Source organism: Tinamus guttatus, unplaced genomic scaffold (genome assembly GCF_059628265.1).
Source record: "Tinamus guttatus ecotype Peru unplaced genomic scaffold, ASM5962826v1 Tinamus_guttatus_pri_ptg000048l, whole genome shotgun sequence".
NCBI classification, from domain to species: domain Eukaryota; kingdom Metazoa; phylum Chordata; class Aves; order Tinamiformes; family Tinamidae; genus Tinamus; species Tinamus guttatus.
The window spans coordinates 12715963-12721962 of record NW_028288582.1 but is presented as its reverse complement, the minus strand read 5'-3'; positions in this window follow the sequence as shown (position 1 = coordinate 12721962).

The following is a 6000-nucleotide window of genomic DNA, read 5'->3' as shown; positions in this document are numbered from 1 at the left end:
CAATAATAAACTCAAATGCATATGTAGGTTTAAGTGGAGATTTGAAGAAGAGGCAGGAATTCTGCTTACAGAGAGGAGTGCAAATGAAAAATTTACACCGGGCCTAGGAGATCAAGATGCGTGGAACGAAGTCCCATGGCACAGAGAGAAAGTCAGAAGGGGCAAAGCTGAGAAGCAGCCAGAGAGAAAGCGATGATGAGGGCACAGAGGAACAGAAAAACACTGGCAAATTGTAAAACCTGTAAAATCCATTGATTTAGTGGGAGCAAGTCTGAGAAAGACAGAAATGTTATGTGTGTTGGAGAGGAAGTGCTGTATAGCAGGGTCCCTGCAATTCAACTGCCATTTCAATACGGCTTTATGCATGCGCCTGAGTTCCTCCAATTTGGGAAGCATTTAAGCAGATATATATACTATTACTGAAGTTTTTCTAACAAATGCCCTAAGATCTGAGGAGGCAGGTACAGAAACAAAATATTTTCTACTTGGGAGACATTTTGGTGGATTTACACGAACAAACAGAACCTATGCACCTAAATTAAAATGCGTTAACAGCATGTGTGGGACATCAAGAATCAAGTGATCATATTTTGCTGTGTAGTTTAAAGTTAAAGCTTAGGCCTGGTTGATATCTTCTATTCTTCTTGTCTAGGAATAAGATGTAGCAGCCTAATCTCCTTCCTGGGCTTTTGTGAGGTTGCTTATGGAAAGCAGGGTATGAGGAGCTCTCACCTGCAGCAGCCCTGCCTGCTGCGGGAGAATCCCATTAACAGTCTGTGAAGCTCCCACAGAGGGTCTCCATAAACGTAGAGTCACTAGTTAAACACAGAATACAAGGTGTAAGCAATTAGTGCCATCCAAAACAGAAAGTAGCATTACCCAAGATTACTCAAGAGGAATGGGTGCCTGGAAGACTGCAAGATTAAAAGCATGAAGAGGGATTTGGGCAAAGTTAAAGGAGGATGTGGCTCCATGTACAGTGTGAGACTGACTTCTTCACAGTATGTAAGTTTTGATTGAAGGGTGAGTTATTTATAGTCTTGGAAGCAAAGCAAAGGTCTGAGTTAATACAGGGTTATTTCTGTATCTTAAGGAAAACTTCTGTCTTTGAAGCACGCAGAAGTAAGACATAATAGCACAGCCAGCAAGTATTCACTAGATTAGAAACATAGATGAGAGATTAAAATCTGAGAATGACTAGAGAGCTGTTGAGGATCTCAGAGAAAAAAAAAGGGGGGGTTCTTTGGATAATACAGATGCAGTTTGTCTGTAGAAGTGGTCCCAGCTTGGGGTTTACCCATAGCAGAGGCCATGGAGCTTCCATGCTGATGCTGTTGCAGCTGTTCTGTCGAGTATACAACAGCCTAGCACAGCTTTAGCAGTGTTTAAAGAAGCAGCCGGGCATACGCCTGCTAACTTGTGGTGGCCCGAGCTGAAGTTAAAGCAGTGATGGGCGACTGATTGCTTTCTGTGAGCTTATTCTGCCATGCCATATCTGCATGGGCTCCCTTTTGAGGGACAAGGTCCAAGATAAACTGGGAATTGCTCCTTGTCGAAAAACAGGTGAGTATGGGCAGCACCAAATTCAGGTTCTCTCAACAGCTCCCTCATATGACTAATCTTAGCCAAAATAACAGAGCAGGATCAAAGTCCTTTTCCTCTCAGCTGCTTTTTTAATGGCTTGGTTGGCTTTCCTTTGGAACAATCTCTAGGCCCTAGTGATAGTGCAGTTGATACTGGGGTGCTGACTGGTTGGAAAAGCTGGCCTTGCCACAGGCTCTGAGGACTGGTTGGGTGTCTATCATACACAGTCACCTCCTAGTCCTCAGGGCTTCTCAGCTGATGCAATCACAGCTCTTCTGGGCTGGAGCAGTCTTCACAACTAAGAGCTTCTCAGCACCCAGCTACCCTGCTGTGCTGCTGCTTTTCCTGCTGCTCAGAGCTTTTAGGGGGTGCCACAGAAGATGCATCCAAGCATTTTAAACTGCCCCTTCGACCCTCGGCAGCATCGATATTTTCTCCTTAGATGAGCTGATTTCACAGATCTCCTGTGAGACGCTTTCCTAATTCAAAGCCTTTTGGTTGTTATTCAGTTCAAGATACTAATTGTGCTTGAGATGAAAAACAAGTAAATTTGGCAGTGCTAGCTGAAGCTAGTGTTAGTCTGTGCTTCTAGTGAGACAATTTAGAGTGGGACATACAGGAGTATTAAATTATCACAGTTACAAGCAAGGATAGATTTCTTGTGTTTGGCTTAGTTTAAGATAGCAAGTGCTATTTCTTCTTCTGCACTTTGTTTTCATGATATTTCCCAAATGTCTCTGATTTCCAATATGAAATTATTTCAGGAGAATTCCTAGATCTAGTCTGGAAAACATTTTTCTTTAATTGTAATTGAGATGGTGAATATCTAGTATATCACCAAACCACTCCCTGTGAAGGTATGACTCAATAAAACACCGGTGAATGTCTTAACACTTTTCTTTCCTGTTTTTTTTTTTTTTTTTTGGAAGATACTAATGGAAGGACCTTGTTGAATTTATAAGCAGTTGTTCTTATTGCAGAAAGAGATAGTAATAATTCAAGATTTGAAAAATCATTGTAAGCTTCTCAGATGGAACGTTATGCACCAACTGTTTGCTTCTTTTTTTTGCCTACTACATCGTCTCATCATTCACTCATACGCAACAGGGGTTTTGCAAATCAAAAGGAAGAGCTGGGGCCGGAAAGATCCATATGTAAATCTCTGCGTGTCCATCAGCCAGATCTGGTGGAGAGCTTCCTGAATGATGGTGAATGGGCTCTGTCCGAAGGGTTTGAGTGTGCTTGGCTAGAGCCTTCAGGTACAGGTCCTGCTAACTGGGGAGGACAGAGAACTGACCTGGATGTCTGTGGCACACCACCCTTTGAGACAGCCCATGCAGAACCGCACATAGCACATCATCTTTACCAAAGCACGTGTAATTCAGGGTGCTGATCTGAAAGTTAAATATTCAGGAACAATTTTGATACTGCCTTATGATCACTGGAGTGACTAAAAACGTGATTGAGAAGCCTGTATGATTAGGAAATTAGTACTGTATGAACTTTGATCTCCCTCATTTGTGTATACAGGCACACATGCACACACAGAGGCATCACACTGAGAACTGCTTTCATGGCTAGCAGATTTAATTTGTGGAAATGACTCACAAAAGACCTCTTCTCTTCTCTTTTTTTTTTACTTCTTGATTTCAGTTCCTCATAGGGATGGCCCCTGGGTTTCTATAGTCACTATCTATCACCTCTAAAACAGAACCACATAAGAAAAAACAAACTAGGGCCAAAAAGTAAACTTGCATTCCTATCACTAACCATGTGCTTTCATTTGATCCATGTGATTTTCATAAGACCTGACAGCATTAATGAAAATCCCTCACATGTGAAGCTTAGAATTTCTAATAATACTTCAGTTCTATGCTTTTTGTGCAAAGAATGTATAGAACACAAATATGGAGTATCTATGAATCACAGATTCATCTCCAGACTCAAGTTTACCTCAGTTCCAAACAAACTTGTCATTGTACATCTTAATGTCAGTAACTCTTCAGATCGGAAGTCCCGTGGCTTTGATCAGCAGCAAAAGAGAATGTCCTCCATATAAAGAGTAACTAGATGCCATTTGAAGGTAACTGAAACATTACTGCATTGCCTCTTGTTTTGGTTCACAGTCACGGAAAGAGAACATTGGGGTGAACATCTGATCTGGGATAGTGTTGCAACATCCCCAGAGCTCCCTAGGAAGTCATGATTAAGGATGGCTCCTCTCACTATGCTAATTCCCATCAATAACGGAATCATGGCCACATTATTTTCGGTACAAGATCAAACTGAGTAAGTATAAAGATCACAGGCAAACTCAATAAACTGCAGGTGTCCTAATCAGAGACCAAGGTTGAGGGTAGCCTCTAGGGAGCCCATGGCTCTGATCTATCTTAGCAGTGAAGAAGTTAAACGCACTTATGCCAAGAGGATGCTGAAAAAGTATCCTTCCCTTTCCAGTGTCCATATCTTTTTATTCCCAGTTGAAATCTTAATACAGAAGATACACAATCTGCTCTGCAGCTTTTATTAAACACAGAGCAATGGGATGACAAGGCAAGGGGATGCTTTCTTCTCACAGAAAAAAAAAAAAAAAAGATTGTCACTTTGAGTTGAAGAGGAGGCTTAAAGAAACCTCAGCTCCAATGAAAAGAGGTGTTGAGAAGCCATACGAAGTATTGGCTCTGAGGCATGATGATAGCAGATAGGGTAGGCAGTCGTGTCTAACTATGCATCTCTACTGACAAATAGCTAACCAACAACTTCAGTGGAGCATCAAGGTGGGAAAAAAACACTATAAATAATATGATCTAATAAACCTCAATTGCAAAGCTTATGATATAGTGTTACCTAAGTAAGAATGACCTATTATGCATCAAATTTGTCATTATTTAGCTTCATCAGACTGGAAGTCTTTCAGGTCAAGGATGGTTTTCACTTGGGTTCAACTGAGAGGTGGCCTTGCAGAAAAATAAAGGTATGTAATCTGAGTTGTCTTCTTCCTGACTACCTACTCTGGGGTAGGCAGGAGCTATGAGAGTTACTCGTCCTTTCTCAGCAGTTGGAAAAGGAATGAAGGATAGGAGACTGGGGTACATCTTAGTGTCATTCTTCTAACATGGAGGTTTTCCTGCTTTACTGCTTTCTCTAGACAAAGTGGTCAAAGCTCTCTTGGACTCAAGCTGCCCTGTTAGCTTGAACAATTAAGACATGCCAGTTTCTGTGGCTATTTCCATGCAAACCAGCAAAGAGATAAAAATGGTTTCTCTTGCATTTCCACTCAAGCAACCAAACCCTTCCAACTGCAGTACTGGCGGAGACCTCAGGATGACTCGTGTGCCCTTTCACACCTGGGTGCCAACTGGAACACCCTGGCCCTCTGCTACCACATCTCACAGTAGCAGCAGTAATTGACAAAAGTAAGGAAAAACACACACACACACACACACAAGGAAGGTTTAAGGCCAAAGGGAAGGGAAAGGATTAGTGATATTTTATTTGTGAAGATTTTCTTTTGCAGGCTATTTTTGTTATTTCTTATTTATAAATATGACATTGCTAGAACTTGTGCCAGATGAAGCGAAGCACTGCATGTACTGCATGTTTGGAGACAGAAATCCAGAGACTCCCAGAAAGGGTTTTCCATTGTAATTTAAGTGCTGCGCTGAAAAGAAGGATCTGAGGAGTTAATTCTCTGTTCTGTCTACACGTGCTCACTGCCATGTACAGCAGTGCTGAGTACCCTGAAGGAATAGGATGCCTGTGCTGCTTTAGGAAATCCTCCGAATTGTTCTTGTTGCGTAGCAGTAACTAATTAATGTAATAACACACTCCTGTTAGAAAAGATCTGCTTTGCAACAGCCTGGGTCGAACTGCTGTTTCTCTAAACGGGTCACTCCTTTGCCCTAAACATCTCGTACTGCAAGTGACATAGATCAAGGACAAGAGAAAATGCCCCGTTTGCTGGTTTTCCTCACAGAAGTGCCCCTTACAAATACATATCCCGGAGACAGGGGAACGGAGCTGCCGCCCGCAGCCGCGCCCCAACGGCCGCTCCGCGGCACGAGCCGCCGCCGCCGGCTCCCTGCGCAGGGCGGGCGGCACCAACGCGCTCGCTAAGCCCCGCGCAGGCCGGGGCGCTGCCGCGGGCTAGAGGGAGCGCCCAAGAAGTTGCCGGGGAGGCGGAAGCGGGGGGAACTTCGCTTCGCTGCCAGCCCGGGCGCGAGGCGCTGCGTCCCGCGGCTGCTGCCCGCCCGCCCGCGGACGAACTTCAACCGGGTCCGGGGCGGCTGGATGCGGCCGCCCCGCGGCGCTGCCTCGCATCCCGCCCCGGGGCGGCGAGAGGGGGCGGCCGCCTCCCGGGCAGAGCGGGGCGCCGCTTCCTCCGCCGCCGGCCATGGCGCGTGCGGGGCGCGGGGC